The following is a 26,953-nucleotide window of genomic DNA, read 5'->3' as shown; positions in this document are numbered from 1 at the left end:
AGAGAAGGGTAAGGTGGTTCACACAGCCTATCTAGATCTTGCTACGGCTTTCAACACCATCCCCCTTATGGATAAACCCACTAAACTAGGTATAAATCCCTATGTCACAAGATGGGTTGCCAACTGGCTGACTGACACAACCCACACTGTTAAAGTAGCAGACTCAAAGTCTGACTTCAGACCAGTGACAAGTGGAGTACCACAGGGTTCAGTCCTGGGTCCTGTCCTGTTTGGTATCTACTTCCCTGAAGTACAGGTTAACATGGAAGGTCTCTGGCTAATGAAGTTCCCCAGATGACTGCAAACTAAGAGCCATAATCAAGACTACTAACAATGTGGACATCCTACAAAAGGGCCTCACTGAGACAGATGCCTGGTGTCAAAGCCATGGCTTCAAGCTCAATGCCAAAAAGTGCATTGTTATCTCCTTTGGTAAAAACACTGTACCCGTGAACTACAACATAGGTGGTAGTATACTTAACACTGAAAGTGTGATAAGATACCTTGGGATACAGGTGGACAGTAGACTCTCCTTTGATAATCACATTGTCACAGTAGTCAGAAAATCCTTCTACGTGGCACACCTCATCACAGAAGGTGTCTCATGCAGAATAAAAGAGGTCATTGTTCCCCTCTACTCATCACCCATTAGGTCTATTATAGAGTACAATGCCCCTTTTGCTATGTACCTCACAAGACATCTACAACAACTGGAAAGCCTGCAAAAATACCTCACAAAGAGGATTAGCAGCCTCAAATACATGCCATACACAGACCGTCTCAAAACACTACAGTTTTACTCTGTCGCATATCGCCTACTCAGAGGTGATCTCTGCGTAACATACAAAGCTATGTCAAACACAGAGCTGTTGGACATGCTCCAGTTAAAGAAATCCCAATCCCTCCAAGCATCGGCCCCAAAACCCAGACTGAAATACTAAAGGGGGGTGTATCCATTTTCATAAAGGATACCCACACCTCCGGGATAGTGGCACAGCACGAGGCCTTGGAGACCATGCAAGTGCAACTAACATTGGGCAAAGCTGCTTATCAGATTGTAGCCTGCTACAGATCACATACCTTGTCTCAGGACCCTCACTCAGTATTCCTGAGAACACTGGGAAATATAAAGGTTCTATCAAACACCATGATATGAGGATATTTCAACTACACAAACATTGACTGGGAGAATTACTCGAGTACAAAGTCATTTGCCCAATGCTTCCTAGAGTTTATAAACTCAAACGGCCTGGAACAGCTGGTCACCATGCCCACTAGAGGTGACAACATACTAGACCTGATCATCACCAACATGGGGGATCAGTGTTCCACACCAGAGGTAAACCCCTCACTGGTAATATCAGATCATGAAGTAATCACACTGGACATCCACATCCTGACCTCCCCAGTCAACAAAACCACAATGAAAAACTTTTCAAAAGCAAACTTCACACTTCTCAAGACTGGAGTGGAAAGTTTCAGAGCCCCCTTGCTACAGGATAATGCTATCCAATCTGCAGAATCCTTTACAAGTGCATTCTATGAGCATCTACAGGGATGCATGGATTGAGCCATCCCAATTAAAACCAAGACTCACTCCTCCAAAAAGAAGAAACCAATCTGGTGGTCCTTGCCCATAAATAAGGTATACAACAGAAGGAGGAAACTAACACATGATAGAGTAAAATTCCAAAAAGGAAAGGCATCACTGATCATCATTAGCAAGAAACTATGATCGCTCATAAAATAATCCGAGTCCAGTTTCTAAAGAAAAATTGGCAAGGAATCTAAAGATAACCAAAAAGCCTTCTTTAGCTATATCAAACATTTAAGTGGCAACTCTCAGATATGCTTTCAGCTACTGCAAAATGGCAAAAAATACACTGAACCAGCTGACATTGCAAACATGCTGGTGGACAAGTTCCGTGCAAACTTCATCCCCCCACCCCCAAAAGGTCCCGTGTCCATCCCAAAAGAATGCAGAGCCCCAGACTTCATGGACATGCAGGTAAAAATAGCCCTCTCCAAAGCTAAGAACACAGCATCAATGGGACTGGATGGTGTCCCAGGCTGCGTCTTACACGAGCTCCAAAAGGAACTAAACCCTCACCTACATTCACTGTTCAGACTCAACCTTACCACAGGCTATGTACCCAAAGAATGGTGTACAGCAACAGTCATCCCGCTCCACAAAGGTGGTGCCACAACAGAACCTGGGAACTATCGCCCTATAAGCCTGACCAGCTTGGTCTGCAAAGCTATGGAGTGAATTATCATGGAACTCATAAACAGAGACATTGGGAACCTCCAGATACTGGACCATACCCAATTTGGCTTTGTTAAAGGCAGATCCTGCCTCCTAAACCTAGTTGACTTATTTGAAGCAGTTACCAAGGCCATAGATGAAGGGAAGGTAGTCCACACAGCCTACCTGGACCTCACTAAGGCCTTTGACACCATTCCCCACTCTGGCATCATAGACAAGCTTACCAGCTTGAACATTAACCCCTATGTCACAAGATGGGTGGCTAACTGGCTCACGGATAGAACATACATGGTCGGAGTTGCAGGTGCCATGTCCGACTCTAAACCAGTCACAAGTGGCATCCCACTAGTCTCAGTCCTGGGACTCCTCCTGTTCAGTATATACATCTCTGAGGTACAAGCAAGCACGGGAGGACTATGGCTGACCAAGTTACCAGATGACTGTAAACTGGGGGTAATAATCGACTCTCTGGCTGACACAGACATTCTCCAGAAAGGTCTTACAGAGACAGATACCTGGTGTCAAAACCATGGCCTCAAGCTGAATGGCAAAAAATGCATAGTCATCCCCTTTGGGAAAAACAAAGTGCCACAAATTACCACATAGGTGGTAATCCACTAGGTACAGAAAATGTAATTAGGGACCTGGGGACCCAGGTAGATAGTAACCTCTCCTTTGATAATCACATTGGCAAAGTGGTTAGTTATTCCTTCTGTGTAGCCCACCTAATCATGAAAGGGTTCACCTCTAGATTAAGAGAGGTCATTGTGCCCCACTACTCATCACTCATTAGGCCCATAATAGAGTACAATGCCCCATTTGGTATGTACCTTAATTGGCATATGCAACAGCTGGTAAGACCACAGAAGTACTTCACCAAGAGGATCATGGGCCTCAAAGAGATGCCTTATGCAGCTCAACTAAAGAAACCCCAGCTCTACTCGGTTGCTTACTGCCTGCTCAGAAGTGATCTATGCCTGACATATAAGGCCATGTCCAACCCAGAATGAATGGACATGCTCCACCTCAAGAAAAACAAATCTCTTAGAGCCACACGCTCCAGTGAATTAAACCTCAGCAAAGTAATAAACAGGACATGCAGGAGGGATAGATTCCTGTCCCAGAGACTTTCTTCACTCTGGAATAGAATCCCAGTTGATGTTAGGCAGAGCCCCTTGCAGACTCTGTTTAAGAGGAATCTTGATGAGTGGATGGGAAATTGTAAATTTACCCCTGGGATCACTTCAGTGGCCCTGCTAGACAGTGGCCCAGGAAACTAATTTAAAAAGGAGGTGAAAGCCAACACATTCTGGCTAGGCATATAAATGCCCTTGGGCAGATAGCCTAGTACCTACCTACCTATGAACTTATGAACCTACACACTCTAGGGACCTAAGCCTTGTCACAACAATAAACAGAACATGCTGGAGGGATAGATTCCTGTCCCACAGACTTCACATACTCCAGAATAAACTACCTACCTATATCAAACAAAGCTCCTCATTAGCACTCTTCAAGGAAAATCCTGATTATTGGATGGGAAATAGGAAATTCACCCTGGGGATCACTTCTGTGTCTATGCACGACAGTGACACAGGAAAATAATTTTCTTGGGTGGCAAAAGCCAGGGTACCATTTTGGCTGGCCTTGTATAGGCCCCAGGGCTGATAGACTAGTACCTACCTATAAACCTATGAACCTTTGAGCCTTGCCTAATAAAAGTAATATGGGGACAGCATGAGCCTTGTCCAGTATTCAGAAGCATAGGGGTGACAGGTGCAAACCATCTGTAGTGAAGCAACAAGGCTTGTCTATCATGTCATCACAGGCAGACAGAGACTGGATCCCCTTTGAATGACACCAGAAGCTCAGCCAATTGTTGAAGTTTATCAACTTTTTGTTATATTGCAGTATCATGTAGGTGAAGGTAAGATGCTACTCAAGGTTTGACCCTGTGTGTGCTAGCATGTGGTGCATCAACCCATATATTATATGGTCATGGCCTATGCATACAATACACTCACAATACACCTAGTATGATATGCCTGCTGAGGTTAGCAAATGTGAAAAAAAACCTTTGTGCAAACTGTCAGCAAGTAATGTCTGTATTGCAACCTGTAACTCCATATTGCTTGCTGAAGTGTAAAGACGTACTTAGTTTGGATTAAGAACACCACACTTGCTAACTGTGTGTGTGTGTGTGTGTGTGTGTGTGTGTGTGTGTGTGTGTGTGTGTGTGTGTGTGTGTGTGTGTGTGTGTGTGTGCGTGTGTGTCTGTCTTTACCTGGAGAGAGAGAGCAACCTTTTTGGAGACAACTCAAACACCTTAAAAGTGGCATACTCATCTTTGTCAAGTCCGATGATGTCACCATCCTACAAATATACCTGTCAAAAAATGACATCCCAGTAATATGTATAGCACATCATGTAAATGCGTACTGCTATAGAATCAGAATGTAGTTAGATAGGGGTTTAAATCTTGCACTTGCCAAGTGTGTGTGTCTCTCTGTGTAGAAACAACATTTTTGGAGACTACTCAAACACCTTAAAAGTGGTATACTCATCTTTGTCAAGTCCGATGATGTCACCATCCTACAAATATACCTGTGGAAGAGCAAACTCCCAGTGATGTGTATAGCGCATCATGTAAATGTGTACTGCTGTAGTATCATACAGTAGTTAGGGAGAAGTTTGAATCCTGCACTTTCCAAGTGTTTGTGTATGTGTGTCTCCCTGGGGAAGAGCACCCTTTTTTTGAGACTACTCAAACACCTTAAAAGTGGTATACTCATCTTTGTCAAGTCCGATGATGTCACCATCCTACAAATATACCTGTGGAAAGGTGAAATCCCAGTAATTTGTATGCCACATGGCATAAATGCGTACTGCTGTAGTAGCATACTATAATTAGGTAGGTGTTTGAATCCTGCACTTGCCAACTGTGTAGCTCCCTGGGGAAAAGTAACCTTTTTGGAGACTACACAAACACCTTAAAAGTGGTATACTCATCTTTGTCAAGTCCGATGATGTCACCATCCTACAAATATACCTGTGGAAAGGTGAAATTCCAGTAATGTGTATAGCCCATTGTATAAATGTGTACTGCTGTAGTATCATAATATAATTAGGTAGGAGCTTGAATCTTACACTTGCCAACTATGTGTGTGTGCCCCCCCTGGGGAGGGGCATCCTTTTTGGAGACTACTCAAACACCTTAAAAGTGGTATACTCATCTTTGTCAAGTCCAATGATGTCACCATCCTACAAATATACCTGTGGAAAAGAGAAATCCCAATAATGTGTATAGCGTGTTGTGTAAATGTGTACTGCTGTTGTATCATAATGTAGTTAAGAAAGAGTTTGAATCTCACACTTGCTGACTGTGTGTGTCTGTGCTCCAGGTGTGTGCCGTTGGATAATGGGGAGTGGGTTTTTATAGTGTATGACATATCACAATGACAACTGTATGTGCATTACACATGTAAGGTAGCTGTGGGGCAAATCCATATACATACATGTGACCTCAAGTATTTCATAGGTGGGTACTCTGCTTTTTCCATGAACACATGTGTTATCTTTGCCAGAGCGTGCTGGTGCTTTCCAGACCTTAGGTCACTTCTGTATGCTTGTGACAAACTTAGCTACTGCAGTGATCCCTGGGCTATGGCTTCCATTTCACATCCACTCATCACTGTTTCTATTGAAGTGTGTGAGTGAGGGTTTATGCTTGAGGTATATTTGAAACCTGTTCCAAAGCAAGCAAAGTCTTGCAAAGGTGACTAATCATTATAGGTGTGCAACAACCTCTGTGGATCTGCATGCAAACCCTTTATTGCTTATGTGCTCCACAGAGGGATTTCCAAAACCCTTTGGTAATGTGATTATCAAAGGAGAGATGACTTAACACATGGCTCTATGTATACATTAGTACCTGTTCCACATTTTGGGGGCTACTACCTATGTGGTACTCTGGGGATACTTTGTTTTCTAAAAGTGGATAACTATGCTTTGTTAGGCTTATAGCTTTACAGCATGAGTTTGATACCAGGTATCTATCTGTATGATACCCTTTTGGAGGATGTGTGTGTCATCTGGAGAATAAAGTATAGCCCACAGTATGCATTTTCATCAAACGTGGGCAGACATGTCCTTACTGTGTTTGCTTGTACCTAAGAATGCTATATGCCAAACAGGAGTGGTCCCAGGACTGAGTGCAGGTGAATACCATGTGTTACTGGCATAGAATAGTACATGGAGGCTGCAAATGTTACTGTGTGTCCTACATCTGTGCGTCAGTTGTTAAGCCATCATCTAACAATCGTTTATGGTCAGTCTGTTGAGGTTATGTCTAATACCAGTATGTGGGATGGATATGATTTGCTGGTGAGCTATAGCTTGGCTGTGTTGACCTTCCCTCCCTCACGTATAGCCTTGTTGACTGTCTTGAAGTCTACTAGGTGTAGGAGCCATGATCTGGCCTTTAGAGAACCTAAGTGGGTATGGTGCAGTGTTTGCAGGTTCATAATGTCTCTGTTAATGAGTCCCATAATGCTGTGCTCCATAGCCTTCCAGATAACATTGGTCTGGCTTACAGGGTGAGAGTTTCCAGGACCTGTTGTAGTTCTACCCTTAATCAATTTATGCTAACATTTGCACTGGGTGTGATGAGGGTGGACAGGTTTAAGAATAAGTATATTAGCGGGTCAGGCCAGGTTTGAAGGTTAGTAGACCATGCCAGATAGGCAGGATTAAGTTGGTTTGTACATGTGCTGAGGAGGGATGCAGAGTATATTGTGAAATAGATGCTAAGGATGAAGCCGCCAGGTAACAGGAAAAGAGGAATGCCTAAGATGAGGTTTATGGCTGTGGTGAGAGAGGACATGCAGGTGGATGGTGTGACAGCGCAAGATGCAGAGGGCAGGAAGACATGGAAACAGATGATGTACTGTGGCGACCCCTAATGGGAGCATCCAAAAGGAGAAAAAGATATTGTAGCTCAACCCTTGTGGACTGTGAACACCATTACCATACGTCATTCTACATGTATGTAACATGTATAGAGGCTCCATCTGGACAGAGCATTTAGGTGAGTGATGACTTCATATGTCAGCTTGTGTATGACACAGCCAGGGACACTGTCCAGTACCATTGCCACTGTGGTGTGGACCTTGTTAAAGAGATGTTTTAACTAGAGTGTCTGTGAATCATCAGGTATTACGTTCTGCAGGTGTGGAAATGTGGCCCTTGTATAGCGACAGGGTGGTGAAATCCACATTCAAACTGTCTGACAAGGAATTGGTAATGTCAGTCAGATAAGTGTACTTTGTGACCAGTTACATTAACTGTGACCCAATCTGAGATTTCCCCTGTAGATTATGAACAACAGTAAAGACAGCTTTAGTGTTGTCTTTGGAATCATTGCCATTTTGTATTTTGAAGCTTGCCTTGTATGTTTATTGAAGGATTAAATTTTCCAAATGATACTGACCAGAGAGGTTATCCCTTCTTGGTATGTAACTATTTTTTGGTATAACATCACACCTTCTATTATATATTTAGTTTATGGCAGGGGTCCATGAGACTAGTGCACTTTTACTGTATAAGTGAGAATTTCTTGTGTTTGTGATAGCACAGTCCATGCAACCCTGTAGGTGAACAGTGTGCATTAATACAGGATTATGCAGCTGGGACACTGTTAACCTTAGAAATGCAAACCAATGACAGATAGGAACAACAGCATCACCCACACCACAGTGTCAACCCGTGTCATACACACATGTGTACTCAAGTTGCAAAACGTGTGTAGTACAATGCATACTGGCCACCAATAGAAACTATGGAGTATTAACACTGGCCAATACAGGTAATGTCACCCTGCCCATGTGTCCAATATGCACATACATGCAAACAGTGCACCTCCACCAGGCTCACAAATGTACACCTGCAAACCTGTGCTGCACACACCCCACACTTACTGTCCACTGTATAACACATGCTGACACAACTACATACATCAGCCAAGTGGCACATGGGCAAACAAAACACAATTGGAATAAACAATGGTGGAAACAATACATTGCTAATTACAGCTTTAATGCATCATGCCTGCTCAGCTACACCTTCAAGGATATCATTACACTTTACTGCTGACAACATGCTACACATTTAACTATTGCTATACTTTATCAAAGTCACCCTGTGCATCAGCACCATGTTAGCCTGTTTCTGCATCAATGTTACAGATGACAGGAGGTGGCATAGGTTTCATCATATGCACGGGGTGTGTTGTTGGTTTGCCGGAGGCCTACATTGAGCTATACAATCGACATGTGTGTTAGTGTGTGTGTGAGGGCCATGAGTACTGTTATGAGCCAATGTTGATGTAATGTGTGCGGGTATGTGTTTGCCCTAGGTTTCTGGTTTAAGTATGTGTGTGTCTGCATGCACACAGTTCCACCATGTGGCTGCCATATACAGGGATTTGTAGGACAGCTACAGACTGCACCTGGCAGGCTTTAGAGATCACCATCTCTGGCCATGGATACGGAACCTGTGCCTGGCAGGGGTGCTACAGACAGTATCAGGTACTAATTCAGACTGGGTACTATCCTCAGAGGTTGACATATGTCCACTGGATCCAGGTCTCTGCTGGGACTGGCCAGAGCCACGTGCACGTGGTCTTCTAGGACGGTCTATGGACAGCCCCCCCAACATTGCTGGGGCTGGTACTGGCACTACGGGAGCGGCTGTGACTTGCTGGACGTCCATGGCGACCTCCAGCTGCTGATGTTGCTGGCATACATCCATGTCGATGTCTCAACCATCCCGCACTGTCCTGACACATGGACATGACATTGTGTAGGACATCCAATGTCTCACCCCAACGTTTATCAATGACCTCAGTGTAATTACATATGGCACCTGCTAGGTCATGGATACTGTCATTTACAGAGGTGTTATGAGCCCTGTGTGCCCTTAATCCCTGTCTGGTGTACTGCTCCATTCATGCCTGTGCCTCCATGACAGCTTGGAACATGCGTGTGGTTGAAAGAGTTGTGGCATGTCTGCCAGGGGCATGATGACCACCAGTGCTCTGATGAGAACCTCTGGGCATCTGCCTATGTGGTACCATTTTAGACATCTGGCTATGGCTGCTGTGTCCTGATACATGTGCCATAGATACCACACTGTCCTGGCCAGTGCCATCCGTACACTGTCCCTCAGCTAAGGGCAATGGTGATGATGGATGTACAGGCAGTATGACTGTGTGCATGGATGGGGTGGAGACTTGTGTACTGTCAATTGGTGGCCCAGCAACAGACCCTGACAAACCTGCCTGTGCCTCAACACACCTATCATCATGATCACTGTCTGTCTCAGTGACATCAGGTTCCCTGCTGTACTGAACCAGCCCCACCTCAGCACCTGTGAGAGGAAAATAGGAAACACACTTTAAGACCTGAACATGATGTCAAACCACATGCACACATGCACATGCACACATGCATACATGCACACATGCACACATGCACATGCACACATACACATGCACACATGTGCACATGCACACATGCACACACACAAATATACTCCTCCCTAAAGCAGACACATACACACACACACACACACACACACACACACACACACAGACACACACACACACACACACACACACACACAAAACACCAGCAATCTCCGAACATACACAATAGCAGGTGATGGTGGAGTACAGTTTTACAAGCAAAACAATCATATCACGCATGTCAGCATGCAGGACATGTGTTGCTCAACAGCATGCAGTGCAAGTGTGGACAGTCCTTGTTACTATCATTATACATGGCTTTGATGCATGTGTTTTGTTATTAGGTGATTGGCCTCTCCCTGGAATGCAATGCATACATGGACACAACATTGCTGTGCAAGTATTCAAAACTCTGTAATGTACTGTGCACCATAACTCACAGGTCTACATACCATGGCTGGATGTGTATCTGTGTGTCAGATAGGTATCCAATGCTGATTACAGCCTCTGTCTTTAGCAAATAATTGTGGACACAGTTTTAGCACATGCATGATGAGTATTCACACAACATCATCAGTGGTGCATGTATAATTGATGGAATACCATTCATCCACATACCTAATGTACAGTAGTTATGGTGAGTGTAGAACATATTGTGGACATGCCAGTGTCACCCATGACATGGCATGCTAAAACACAACTGCATATTTAAACATCACACATACCCAATGTGTGTCATATGACCTAGCCACTCAATAGCATCACAAGACATATATGTGTCAGTTGTGCAAATGGTGATTTGTATGCATATTGTTTAGAGGTGCATATGTTTGCACACACACAACATTGAGGTGTATAGCAATGAAAGCTATGTGTAGTAGTGTGGTTACAATAATTGGATGGGGTATAGTACCATAGGCCATCATCATGAAGCATCATGTGGTCAGTCAAGGCTACAAATGTTTCCCAAACCAGCACTAATCATGCTGTACCAGAACTGTGCTACCTTGGCTACATTCACCATTTCACAACCAGTTGTTACATGGGATTGTAAGGAGGCCAATAAGGAGCTTCCCTGACATGAATGTGTAGTGTGTTGCAGAGTGTTTAAATGCCCCATTGTAGGTCTCTATCCCTTAGGTACATTATGTGTAATGTGTAGATGAGATTTTGGATACTGCAGTGTGTCTTTACAGAGGGTTTGTGAATCCTTATGTGTAGCATATTAAAATGCTCTTTGTATGACATAATTGTGTATGTTATGTGCATGTTGACTATCAACTTTGCCTATCGAATGGTCACTACAGTGTAGCCACATTTGAGGCAGCTAATCACATTAGTGGGATGTGTGTGGTCTTACACCAAACATGCACAGCATGCATTATGGGTAGGTGTGTTACATGTGTACATGGCCTACACCTTAACTATGACATACACTTTTTATTTGCAATAATAAATGTAGAACACACTCACCAGCATCTGTCCACTGCTTTGATGTCACGTCAGAGGGACCTACATAGAGATGAGACAGTTTGTCAGTGGCCACAACTGTGTGTTTGCTATCTTACAGTAGAGCAACAGTTTACATTCACAGGCCTACAGATTATGTTCCAAATGATCAGTATTGCACAACAACAGGCTACACATCTTCCAGCTACACCCTCCACTTCTCACATATGCATGATCTACCAATACATATAACAGTAGTCTACAGATATGCCATGTTACCTGCATGCTCCATGTGTGGTTGCTGGGTGGCTCCAACCTCCATCATGGTGTATGTCTGCTGCTGTTGTTGTTTTTGGGCAGGTGCCACGAGGCTCAGGAGCAGCTCCTCCACTCTGGTGAGGGGAGTGGATATTAACACCACCTCCTGTTGCAAGCTGTTGTCTCCGCACATCAGAAGCATGCTGATGGACATGTCTGAGTAGATCACTGCAGTGGTGGCATACCTGCTCATATGTCCGGTTATGCAGGCCTACCTCATTTACCCTCCAGGCAACATCTTGCCACATTGCAGTACGCTCCTGCTGGTTCTGGCTGGTTCGTGAGAACATTAGACTGTAGTGCTGAATCATACCGCTAGTAATGATCTCATCTTCAGCACTACTATAGCTGGGAGTTCTGTGATGTGCCATGATCCCTGGAAGACATAAAGAAAAAATATATCTGAGCAAGTCATATGGCACATTTAACATTATACAGTACAGATATCACTGAACTGCCATATATAGCAACCTATTAGCTAACTGAGAGTGAAACACTTTAACTACCACTTATCACTGCTCACCCCACAACTGCTTGAAAGTAGCTGGCTCACTCTAATGAACCATGTTCTGCCCAGCACCAAAATAAAATCACTATATAAGACTATACAAGAGTACCTGGCACACTGTATGCAACACAATGCACCACCTAGCCACAGCAGATATACATCAAGCTGATCTGTAAAGAAATATGCCATCCATCACAATGAGTGTAAGGTCCAGTTAATGTATTACTATTATACCACACAACTTGTTAATGGCAAACCCGTGGCCAAAATATGTGCACAATTGGGAATATAGGTTGCATACTGCTGTAGTCCACTATAAATGTTGCTAGATATGCAGTTATATATTTTACCACACATATGACAGAGGACATATTACAGACATACCCATACACACATCATGCATAATTACAGGACATAAATGTATGGCAACCCAGATAAGCTTTACATGTGTATTATACAGTACTGTGTGTCAGTACTTACAAAACATTAATCTTGGGGAATGTAATCTGTGATGAATACAGGGACCACACAAAACAGTGAATGCAAGCAATGTGGACATACACCATACTTTGCTGTACAGGCCCAGAGCTTCAAGTAGTACTACAGTACACACAGGATTTGGATTCAACATCAGTACCAATCAATAATCATAGATGTAGTGCTTTAGCCTCCAATGACACACCCCAGTTAAAACCAAGGGACTTAATCACATTGTATGCCATAGCACTTTTTCTGCTTAGACACAGCTTTTGCTGGGATCAAAGCAAGGACCCATAATACCATGACATAAACAGTTTCCCACTAAGCTATCCCACAAATACACATCTTTGACGTATTCGCCAACACATTGACCATCACAGTCAGTAAACAGTACAGAGAATCTATTGCAACAAGTAGATGTAGGTGTGTATGAGTATATATGACTCTCACTCTCTCTCTCTCTCTCTCTCTTTATATACATATATATATATATATATATATATATATATATATATATATATATATATAATGTATATATACATATACACATCCATTGGTGTACATATACATATATATGTAGGCACATATACATTTCACCTTTCATAGTGGGAATATCAATTATACAAAGGATGTGAGGTGTACAGTAATGTAATAATATCGCACAGTCTTGTGATAAATGCATTGAAAGTGTTCACAGCCCAGGTAGCTTTAGCAGGCCTCACTGGCTTCAACATTGCAAACTGAACAAACCACTCACACTTTTTAACTACCACATGTCATATACCAGCACTGTATGCTGTCTTGTTCATCACACACTAAAACCTACATACAAATATGTGCATACTAACCTTCACCAACATATATATCTCACCCCTTCACAAACAGTTGCAATATGTCCCCTGCTCTATGCACATATACATATGTGAATATATATGACACATATATATTTCTCCGTATGTGTGTGGCATACACACACAAGGTCCACACTGTTGTAAGTCCCTGGACCTCACAGCTGAACTGTTGGGCCTTGCTGCAACACAAACAGGTGTCACATATGAACACACACTAACATTAGAGGGGGTATATATAGCTACAAATGCTAGATAAGCATACTAAACTGCTACAGCAGTTGCCAATGCTAAGCTACACTTTAATATGACTATCATGCATGTGTTGCTCTGTCACACGCATGTTTATATAATGGCAGCACTAATCCCCCCAACAGCCATTGGCCACACTACTGTACAGAACATAGATAACATGGATCAGATTTTTGACATTTAATGCTGAGCTACACATTTCACAGGTAGGTCCCACTGCCCACAGGTACACACTGTATTGTCCATAGCAGTAGTTAAACAGGACATCTGTGCATAGATAAGTACTGCTGCCACATATGAATGGTTGACATTATGTAGACTACTCGTCAAAAATATCTACTACATACCAGTAAATACATATGTGTCACATACCTTTCCTTTGTATGATTTGGTATTATTTCTTTTTTCCTTTTCTCTGTCTCTGTCTCTCTCTCTCTCTCTCTCTGTCAGTCTCTGCAATAGAATGATTGAGTTTGTTGGCAACGATTGCAGGCTGCTTTTGTAGGTATTTGCACATGGGCATGTGATGGCCTCTGCACCAATTAGTGGCCACTAGTTGCTAATTGCATGCAGCCTGCTGTGTAGCAATTGCAGTAATCACTGTCATAGCAACCCAGTACTATAAATTGCTAACTCAGGTAGGCGTGGCCCTTTCAGCTTTCCAAGATGAAGATCATCCTTGTTTGCTGTGGACATCATTGTTTAAGACAGATGGTTGGTATAGTTCTTATATCAGAAAACAGGGGTGTAGCCAGTGATTTACCTTTTGTACTCAGACCTAAATGTTGCTGCTTCCAGTATACACTTGTCAGAGTAGAAATGTTTTCACCCCTCAAAATGCTAACACAAGATACATGGGAGGATGTACTTTCTTTTCAAATTTTACAATTAACTGCCATACAAAGCTAGTTATTGAGATGTATTCCTTTCGCACACGAATTGTTTGAGAACTGCTATACTATGAATATTCATTTACTCAGTTCTAAACAGTTTGTGCTTTTTTAGTGTTGGCATTAGCACAAGCTGCTCAAGAAAACTGGACACATTTCAGTACTGTGAGTATGCTTGCCTACATCTTTGGTAGACCCTGCACACACAGGTATATTCTACATTTGGGTAGGGGTGCAGAAGTACAGAGAGCGTACGTATTACTGTGTGAATTTTATCTTGCTGGACTTACAGGGTTGCTGTGTACATGTTAGTTTATCAAGGCAAGTAGTCTGTCTGCATAACTCCCAACTGTGGACCTATCCACATGGTAGACAGAGATTAGCCTGTTATTGTTTGTCTGTGCACCACACAGGTCTTTTCAGCACTAGAGCAATGGCATTCTTACAGTTAGTTGCTAACAGTACATGGCTACACCGTTTTGTATTTCAGTGTTGTATTCTTACATAAGGGTATGCTTCTGGAACTCCTTCCAAAGCTATTTGCACAGTGTGTAACAGCAGAAAGGCTGCTATGCCTCTGTGTTTCTGCTTCTGCCAGACCTCTCAAACACTCAGGTACATATTTGAACAGACTCAGGGAAAAGTAGAGAAAAGGTCAGGGACACCTTTAAAATATTAGTGCCATTAAGTTGAGACTTTGAGAGAACCAGAGCATATGGATTAATACACTTTTTCTGAAGTAAAAGAAGTGCCTAACTCTTAATTATTGTCATTACTCATTATGTGTAATTCACCACCTTTCTGGCCAAAGTCAGTAGTTTCCAGAGGGATTCAGAGGGACAGAGCTAAATTTTGTTTCAAAATCAGGGACATCCCTGAAAATTAGGGACAGTTGGGAGGTATGGCCTCTGCCCTAAACAGATATGCCAGTGTTTTGTTCTGCTGTGATACTGTGTGGGTTTGTAAAGTGATGGTGTAACATTATTTCCTGCTAGAATGGCTGCTTCTCTTATCACAGTCATGTAATGTAATCCCACAACAACTGTTGGTAAAGATCCACAGAACAAGTTTTGCAGTACGGCATTCCTATTTTTCCTTTACATTCACTCATTCTGATACATGATATATTTATTTCAGCACCAATTTGTTGTATATCTACCATGGCTTAGTGGTACTTTATACAGTGTAGTGTGTACAAGGTCCCAGATTCGAGACTAACAGAGGTGTTTTATTTTGCTGCTGAGCAGAAGAAGGACCCTCACATACAGAGTGACTAAGGCACTTTTAAGCAGTTGTAAGCGGGTTTGCGTGGGTTTGCGTGATGCTTATCAATGCTAAGCTAAGCAGAAACAAGCGTACACTCGTGCAAACCCACTAACTACTGCTTAATAGTGCTTACTCCCGCTAAACCCCACACTCATTTCTTTGAAAGAAAAGAAAATGGGGAGATAGGAAAGTGGTGAAAAAGGGGCATAAAGAGGGAAAGACAGTAAGGAAAATAGCTCAGGATTTGCAGGACAGGTGTAAGGAAGGTCCATAGCTGCCCATTTCTTTAACAACAACAGCTGTGCATATGGAATAAATTTGGAGGTAAATATGAAACCTTCAACGCCTGAGAGGGGTGAGGACAACAAAGTATGTTGTAATGCCAATTAAATTACATTTTATGTGTCCAGGGGACATGTGTGCAAAATGGGCAGCTATGTATGGGGCGTAATTTATTTTTTTGGGAGCAGATTGCCTTTTTTTTTTCAGGTGAGAGTGGAATGTGGGGTAGAGGAAGTAGGTATATTTGGGAAGGTAGGTTGGGGAGGTAAACAGACAAGACAAACAAGACGTATACAGGGGCGGAATATGATACATGTGGTGGGTGAGCATCATTGATGGGAAGAGATGTTTGGAAATCGCAAGCCCATGAGCCCACAGATGGCAACAGTGGAACTGAGATCCCCACCCATGGGCAGTCACCACTGCACCTTCACAGCCCAGAGGGTGGCTGTGCTGGGGGCTGTGTAGGAGGGGCAGGCTGACCCGGGAGTTGCGCCACTCATATCTCAAGCTGGTGTAGAGGTTCTGCAACAGAACGCTCAATCTCTCAATGCACCACAGCCCGGACCTTTTGAAGGGTGATAGGTGACCCTCCTCCACCCACGCCTGCATGGGAGGGTGAGCCCCATCCCCTGCAGCGCTTCCACCCAAAGGTGGCACAGGGACAATGGAAGAGGAGGTCCCAGGCTGGGCACCGGACCTGCTGGTGCCAGGTGCCATGGCCAGCTGAGGTGGGACAGGTGGGTCCGCTTGGACCGGCCTTCCCATACAAACTATGTTTTGGAGAATTTAATAAAGATATGGGTTAATAACAGTCAACAGCATTCCCAGTTAGTTATAACAGCATGCAGAAGTATTCCCATTAACCCAACACACCAGAGTTTCAACAGTTGAAAAGGAAGCATAACGCATGCATATATAGAACAATAGTGGACATTACAACAGCATGCAGGTTTAATTGATGGCAACAGGCCACCAATATTGTGGTATTTGAACAGGGCACATGCATAGAAATGAATGCAAATATTTATAAACCAATAGGACATATGTCCCAACAAATTATTTGAGATTAGACATACCCATTGAGGTGTGGAATTGCATGTTTTATGCACATACAGTAGGGTGGAAAAGATAGCTCAATTAACAACTTATATATCCTTCTAGTTTACACTGCATTCCTATTAACTGCAGTTATATGTCTCTTACATGTATTATTACACTACACAATGTCCTTCTATTGTGCAATTGGATTTTGCTAGATAATTATATACATGAGCTGTATCTGACATACAAACTGTCCAGGATGCAGATGTTACTGCTACATATTTTGAGAGTTGCTCACACACACTACTGCTGTGATGGTACACTGACAGCTCTACTTTCATATAATTATCTAGATATGTTCAGGTGAAATTATCAGTTATATGTTCACAGCTCCCTACATTTCTGGCAGCACACTGACATTTCTGGGGAACACAACACCAAGCTACTCATGTGCCAGATTAACCTGTACATGCTGGGCATGAACCAACAGTTAAGGGCTGTAAATATGCATAAAATCTACTGGCACTCCCTTCATCCACTTTATATGGCCCTACCCAAGTGCGGGTTAACTAACACTGCTTAATACAACAGTACTATTTCTAAAATGCAGCAGTACAACAACATATCAAAGAAAATCAGACAGACGCACTCCAGGAATTATACCTTTATTAAATAATTATTACACCTTTATTTATTGGGTTAAAACACTTTTTTGAAGGCTCTCTCATTTATTTTATATAACAGTACATGCAGAATAATTACTAACCTGCCTGGTGACGCAGCCTTTGCAGCCTGTCTTCATGGGCTTGCTGATTCATTGCCCGGACACCTGCAGGTGTAAAGTAAATGCAGTGATAATGAGACATACGTATCCATAGTATAGACAAGAATAGCAATTCTTAAATACTTAATACAAGGGCTACTTACTCAGTACTGGGTCATTTGCCATCCCACAGGCCTCCTGGATCCACTGGTCCAGTTGATCCTCCTTGCGTCGCTTCAGGTCAGAGTAATGGTGCCTGACTTGCTCACCAGTCTGAGGAATGCCAGTGGCACTGGTGAGATCATGAGCTAGACAGTTTCAGGCCTCCGTTTTGTATTGGGTGCCCTGGTACTGGCCCCGCAGGAGTGTTTCCTCGTGATTGTGGACAAGGAGCCAAACCATTACTTTGGTCTCCTCAATGCCCCAATGTTGCACTCAAAATTGAATGCCTTCTAAAACCCCGGCCATGCTGACTGTAGGAGGGAGCTACAACCAGTTATGGCAAGTATTCCTGCCTGTGGAACTTAAATATGCCTCATTTCCCACACTTATTTGTGATTGGCCAATTTGGAAAAAACTCAGCTGTAGGCACACCTGCTTAGCTGATGTTAGCAATGTTTAATATTCCTTTGATAGATATGTGTCTGTTGAAAGTGTATGGTTATGAAATGCTGTCATGACTTAGTGGTTATGTACTGTGCCTATAGTGCACAGTATCCCAAGTTCGAGCCCTGTCACTGTTTTTTATTTTCCTACTAGCCAAACCTCAATGGTTAAGGTACAGTGAAGGAGGTGTGGCCGTGTTTAGTCGACTTTGCTCAACTTTGCCCGACGTTGCTCAGCATTGCTCGACATTGCCTGACATTGCTCGACATTGTCCAAAGTTGCGCTGGTTAGCGCTGTGCGCAGCTCCATGCAAACATGTTCTGTTTGCGCTAGTTTGTGCGATGCACAGCTCAGCGCAAAGACATTGCGCTAGTTAAATCAGTGCTCAGCTACGAGCAATTAAATATAAATATGCTCAATACTGGTAAAATATGCTTAGCAGTGCTTTACATTGCTTAAAATAAGTTACTCATGTATCAGTATGCATAACCATTTCACCTTCCGATATATATATATATATATATATATATATATATATATATATATATATATATATATAAAATTCGTTCACTACTACATATAACATTTCAATGCTTTTTACAAAACTTTAAATAATACATGTCAGGAAATATTTTTGTATGCAGATTTCCAACAGAAAATAAAAAGTGTAGTGGTTGGACTCGAACCGGGAATGCCTCCTCTTTGTGCAAAGGCTCTAACCACTACGCTATCCCTATTTTGGTTAATTTGCATATATTTTTCTTATTATCCTCTTCAGTGTCTAAACTGCTAACTGTAGCTAAGCAATGGGCAAACCCAAGCAAACACGCGCAAATACAGGCAGCTATATCGGAAATGAAAAAAAAAAAAACATTTCTTTTACGTTTTATATTTGTACGGGGTTTACTATATGGGATAGTTTAGTGTTAGAATGTACACATGTGAGCGGACTCACTCATGTAACTAGACATTTCCCATGTTTCAAACTTGCAGGGGCGTGGATTTTTGGACTGATCAGCAGACCGACATGCCCCTTACACTCGTCCACGCTCTGTGTTAATTTTAGAGTTGAGGCAGTGCATATTAATATGCATGACGCGCTGCCATCTTACTCTTAGACTGGCTCTTCCATGTAAGACTAATTTAGTCTTACATGGAAGATTAGTGAATCCTGGGGATAGTCTATTTAATGACAGGTAGTACCCCACCTCAAATATACCTGTTGATAAGGATGAACAGCAGCTATAAACTTAAGAATAGCGATAGCCTAAAATTCTGAGAGAACCTTCTATAAAATAATTCCTTCAAATTAGAATGCTTTGCAAACCTGCTTTTATTCAAAGATGTGTGTGAAAGCACATCTTACTGAGATTTCATAATGTGTTTTAAAATGAGCCAGACTAATTTGGCTTTAACTTTCCAGTTATATTTATACTTACCTAGGAAATATATATTTAGCACATGTGGAAATGATTGTCAGCATAATTGATTCCCAGTAATTATTGTAAATACATATGTCAGTTGTTATCTAAAGGTGCCCAATGCACTATTACAGTTAAGAACTTGACACTATTGTGAAAGACGTTACACTGCCCCAGCTCAGTGTGAATGCTGAAGCACACTGTTTGCACCAAGGGGTTGTTATCATGATTCTCATAATATACCTATTGATGGCTTTGCCTGCGACTGTAAGGTTTGCTTGCACTTCTATTTTCTTGCAGCTCTATTATATACCTATGTTTCTTTTCTTTATATACTTTTTGGAAAATAATGTGCATCTGTATTGTTTATTATTATTGGATAAACATCTCTTTTTCATTTGTTGTCTGGGTTATGGGTGAAAATGTTCTTTGGACCAGTTTATTTCAACATTTAGCAAAGTTAAAATAATCAAATAAATAAACAAACAGGCAACTAAATAAATAAATAAATAAAAAGATAGATAGATAGATAGATAGATAGATAGATAGATAGATAGATAGATAGATCGATAGATAGATAGGCTCTCTAAATTAGGTATCTTAAAATATTTTCACTGATTTAGATATTTATCACTAATATATTTATATATTTTGAAATTATATAATTTGAATTATTAGGGATAGCTGACATTTGCATTTCTTGTAGAAAGATGTATCAAAGCCATGGAATCATGCAGCTTTATACCTGAGACCGTATCCTAAATTTCCTCAGGAAGTAGATCAGTGTTTAGTTTGATGATCAAGTGATATGGCAAATATTCAGAATGAATCATGTTAGGAAGTCTTCACTGTCAGCTACATTAACATGTGATAGGATATCCTGTAGGTGCTTAAGTAAAATATAGTTAGTAGTAATCAGTGATATATGGATTTAAATTGCCTAGATAATAATTTCAATGGGATGGTGGCCCACTCAGCATCTGACTTAAATAAATAACTGCCAAAATCATGGTCTGAAACTAAATGCCAAAAATGCATTATTGTATCCTTTGTGAAGTTATCTACCACAGGGAATGGGACTACCACATTGACAACACACCCCTGAGAGTTGACCCAGTTGTTTGGGATTTGCGAATTTATGTGGACATTGACCTAACTTTTGACCAACAACTCCTTCTGGATTGCACAACGTATAAACAAAGGGATTGTGTCTAGATCTAGGGATGTCATTGCCCCTTTAATCAGCCTTCATTAGGTCAGTCATTGAATATAATGCCCCTTTTGGCATGTATCTTTCCAGACACATGGTGCAAGTGGAATACCCACAGAGATACCTTACTAAAAGGCATCAAGGCCTAAACAACATGTCCTGCATGGACCGACTCAAAGTTCTGTCACTACAGACTGCTAAGAGGTGACCTGTGTCTGGCATACAAGGCATCCTATAACACATTACAGTTGGAGTTACTGCACATCAGCAAATCAAGTGGCATGAGAAATACTTAGCTTAGGGATCTAAGCCTCTTCTGTAACATCGACAGACTGGATTGAACAGACAGGTATATTTCACAGACTATACCACTCCTATAGAGCAGTATCCCCATCCACATAAAACAAAGTTCATTCATGTCCACTTTTAAGTGCAACTTAGATCTATGGATGGGAAACAGACAATTTACCCCAGGAATACCCATTGTTCTTGTAAAAGACAGATGCAGCTCCTAAATGTTTTATCCCATGCATGGATTCCCTCAAATTATATATGGAATGATCTCAGTTATTCTTATTAGGGGTAATATATAATTATCTACCATGAGATGGGTAAAGCCAGTCTATAACCAAATGGTATTGGTTAATTCAAGCACCAAAAGGGAAATTGGAGACACAAAGATAGCTAGCCTAGTAGTTACCTTTGAACAGAATCAGATCTGATGTCTGTAATGATTTAATTTCGCATTGTGTACTGTTGAAGAATTAAATTTATCTGCAATAAAATAATGCTAAAGTTCATTACTGAATTGTGAGATGTAAATTTCAAGGGTTGAACATTTTTACTATTTACATGGTTTTCAGATATGTTGATTTACTGTTAAGTATACCTCCACAGATGTAAAAGCAGCCCATCTAATATCAAACAGAATTATTATAATCTTGAAGCTCCAGAAACTGGAAATTGATTAATGATAAACCTTGTTCTTCTATATCATTCTCTTACAAAGTTGTGGATTTAATATCCATCTGTGTTGATAAAACTTGATTCTGAGTTAAATGTAATAGTAGATTTTCAGGAAGTAAACAGAATGAGAAATCTACTCCCGACCATGAGCTATGTGATGAAGGAAAAGAAAAGAAAAAGTAAATTCTGTCTCACAGATATACTGCATTACACAATTCAAAAAAGATAATGTTTGTCTTTTTGGCTTTTCCCGGTTAGGGGTCACCACAGCGGAACTCCGGTCTGCTCATGATTGGCAGTCGATTATTTTTATGGTGCCGAGTTGCCAGCCCGACACCCAACCTTCAAGGAAGACATGCCCATACACGCATGTCTTTTGGAGGCCACTCGACCGTGGGGAGGACATGCAGACTCCACACAGAAGGCACACCTTCTGTGTGGAGTCTGCATGTCCTCTCCACGGTCGAGTGGCCCAATTGTGTATCTCTCATTTTAAAGGGCACAGATGACCCAAGTTTATCAAAAGGTAAGCCCAGGGTTAAATTACAGTCCCACCAAAATGAAGTCATGATTGCTGAAGGTAGACAGCATTTGAAATAAGTGCCTAAAGAAGCTTAGTCTATCCAAACACAGTACATAAGTTGAGGCCATCATAACAACACAAACCGGAAGTAAACAGTACACTTAGTGATAACAAACTTCTATCCCATGACTTCCTTTGCTTGTAGTACATCAAAAGGAAAGTCTCTTTTAATTAAGGTGGTTAACCTGTCCTGTTAGTCAATTTCCTGGAGAAAATATAGATAACATATTTTTTCAGTATATGTCAAACTAGAAGGCACACAAGGGTGTTAATTGTGTGAAACATACATTAATTTTCATGTTATAAAATAAATGATAAAACAGTTTTCTCCTACACACCTTTCGTATGGTATGTTGATTTAACGATGATATAATTAGTTTGGATATCACCTACACATATTGCAACTAATATGCTATAGGTTTTTAGGAATAAAAGTAATAGGTGATGCCTTCCTGACTCCCATGCTATGTGGTATGCATTTACCATTAAATGGTGTATATGAAACTGATACCCATACTACTTCAGAAGCAATGCAAAGAAACATCCAGTAATGTGCAGCAAATCTTGTGAATGTGAAGGGAGTGAACCCAAAGCAGAAAAAAACAGCAGGACCTATAATAGCTAATTGAAAACTAGAAATGTCCAATAAAGCAAAATTGATACTCAACACCCCAGATATAAGAAGGCCTACATATTACAACATTTGCAAAAATATTAATTTCTTTTGCAGAAGTAGTCAACATCAATTGAATCCCATTGACTGCTCTATATTGTGTTGTATTAGATTGGATTAACCTGCCTTTAGCCTGTTGTTTAAAAGATGAGAAAATATGAAAGGCAAATGCTTCAACATAGACAAATGTGTATACTGACAATTGAAACCAACTCATCTGTCACTCTGAAGACTTTACACTGGACTGTTATTGATGCTGCAATAGGAATATTAAATGGGATGAGTGATTGTTTCAAACCATTTGGCATAGTAACCTGGATAAAATTATTTAAAGCAAGGTATTCATTGATTAAAACATTTTTCTAGAGTAGTAATTCCATAGACCTCAAATAGGACTCACATAACTACATACACCGTTGCTGTCATTCTTATAACAAACTCCCTTAGAACTAGGTTGTTTATGCAGAATAAATGAACCTCAGGCACACTAAAGCTACATATGGTTGTTCACCATGTACAGTATATTTTTTACCAAAAAGTGGTGCAGTTTTACTGTCATCTGCTTTATTATAGACATTTACTTTGTTATATGCATACTTATCATACTGATCAACAGCCAGATGCATGTTGACTTTGTGCTTACATAGACAAGGAGTGGCGATCGCCAGTGTATGTACCACTGTTCCCGTCACTGTTACTGAAAGTTATGTGTTTAGGTACACTTGGTATAACATCTTCACTATAATTTACATAGGTTTTATATAAAAAACAAAAAAGTATACATTGCTTTTTATTATACACACACACACACATATATATATATATATATATATATATATATATATGGGTCTAGGACACATGCTCGACTAGCATGTATCTGAATCAAAAAACATTGAACACACATACACAAAAGCGCTTAACATCGAAAAGCGCTTCCGTGTATGTGTAGTTAAAAAAAAAATCTACGTTTCTGCAGGGGGGGGCCCCCCTGCACCCCCCACACCCCCCCTACTTTAATATTTTCACTCCAACATCACACTACAGTGGGCAAAAGGGAATTTTGCCTTACCCGCACTGTAGTCTGATCTACGAAACAGGCACACATACACGGAAGCACTTTTCGATGTTAAGCGCTTTCATGTATGTGTGTTCGATGTTTTGTGATTCGGACATATGCTAGCTGAGCCTGTGTCCAGATCCCATATATATATATATATATATATATATATATATATATTTTATATATATATATATATATATATATATATATATATATATATATATATATATATATATATATATATATATATATATATATATATGGGTCTATGTTGCTTGCTCGAAATCCCAAAATCTCGAACAAGCAACATTGACACCCATAAGAGCGAAACTGTACTTCTGCGAAATTGCATTATTGCGAAAGCCGGTTTTCCAAACCAGCAAAAAACAAAAGAAATACTGATAGAATTAGTACCCCCTATATATATATATATATATATATATATATATATATATATATATATATATATATATATATATATAAACACAGACATAGTTTAGATCTGATGATCAAGGATGAAAGCTCATATTATGTCTTAATAAATTGTTTTTTTAAACAAGGAATACTAGCTTGAATCCTATTTTATTTATTGTCAATGAGAATACAAAGTGATCTATGACACAGAACTTATATAAGACATTTTGGTAATGGTCTAGTTTAATAGTTTGTATACTGATATCAAGACTAACAATTCTTGTACAAATACTATTCTTCCATAAGTAAAGTGTTTACTACCCTTAAGGCTGGAAACTATATTTCCTTGGTACTAGGTTACATTGTCCAAGAGCTGGAAGGTAACAGCTGTCCACAGCTGAGTTGGACTGCATGGGTTCAGGGGTAAGAAGAAACATGAACCATTTAAAGTGAAATATATTTAAGGTGCTTGTCACACATTTAAAGAGGCAGGGTGAATCATTTTGTGCCTATGGCAATCTAATAGTAAATATCTTGAAAATAGATATCCCCACTAGAGCTCTGAAAGTGATGTAATTATTGGGCAATGCTATAAATAAGCATCATATAGGCTTCTTTTCTGAATGTCCTCAGTGTAGACTCCTCAGGCTCTACCATATCCAGTATCAATGTAATGTGGATGTTTTTAATGGGAAAGCTATACGTAGTATGTCAGCTCCAAAACAATTAACCATCTGGTGCCTCCCTTTCCCAATTCTAACTTTGTATTTAATGACCAGTCTACATTAATGTTATATTCTGAGTTATCACAGAAGATGAACACTTTCACTGCAGTTTCATAGACACTAGCTACATATAACTTAGATCTTAAAATAGCCTTAAACAAATATTGCAAAGTTGCAAAAATGGTGATAGGGCAACAAGCAAGATTACAGTTTAAAGTAAGTCTACATAAACCAGTTTTCAGAGACATCATCTACAGTCAGTCATGCATGACAGAAATTCATATTCATACTATGATCCCCATTATGCATTATCATCCTCCCAGATGATTAAATAGAAATAGAAATTGAAATAAATTCTTATCCAAAATGTTAGGAGTCTTGTCACTTTAAAATGTTTGAGTTAAAATGATACGGATGTGATACTTGGCATAGTAACTCAGCATTAATATACTGAGAGAAGAGTTACCATGATTCAGGATCCAAAATATGAAGTGTTGCAACACAATTTTCAAGTCTACTATCTCATTCAAAGTATTGTCAGCAGGAGTGACTTTCTCTTTAATGGTACATTTTCTATGTTCTATATATGAGAATATAGGGCTAGGTCACAGAGGAAATATATGCTAAGGTGCAATACATTTGCTGAAAATTTGGCAGTTTTAATGATTAATGCATAGTTAACACCAAAGTTAAGAACAAATTGGAGAACCATTTACTAATGAATAAGATGCTCCAATAGCTGATTTACACTGCAGTCGAACTCTCGAAAAAAAATGAGAGCAAACTGAAACAGATCATGAATAAGCACTGTAATTGCTGCATTTAGTTAAAGTGAACTCTCTATCCTGTGAATCTCAGACAAAAGTAATAGCAGGTATTATTTCAATGTGGCAATATCCTTCAAAAGCCTATATGTCATTCAACCATCTTTTGGGAATAAAATCTGTTAAAGTCGATAAATAAAACTAATCATGTACAATATTGGTAGGAAAGCTATATGTTATGGTTATTAATATTGTTTTTCTTACAAACCTGTGACAACTTGTGTTTGTTTGACACTTTATATTCAGTTGACTTCCAAGATAAAATACAGTAGTCGGATAAGTCATTTTGAAGCTAATGCCATGTTGTATTAAGAGTTGTATCCATTTTGAATCTTTCAGTTGTCACTCATTTAGACCAGTCTGCAGTATTTTTTGGTTGCATCTCTGCCAAACAATTCTTCGTTTTTGAAGCAACAGAACATAACTCTTGTGTGCTACATATAAACATAAAGCCATAAAACAGACAGAGATGTGTTATTTAAAGTGTAGATCTGTTATTCAATTTGTCTGGCTTTGAATGTGTCAGTTATTGAAGTGTCCCTTTTAATTTTTGCAATCATCTATAAGCTGCATAAATGGTCAT

This window comes from Protopterus annectens, chromosome 4.part0 (assembly GCF_019279795.1).
Source record: "Protopterus annectens isolate FY-2018-M chromosome 4.part0, PAN1.0, whole genome shotgun sequence".
Taxonomy (NCBI): Eukaryota; Metazoa; Chordata; order Ceratodontiformes; family Protopteridae; genus Protopterus; species Protopterus annectens.
The sequence above is the reverse complement of the archived record's forward strand: the minus strand, read 5'-3'. Positions refer to the sequence as shown.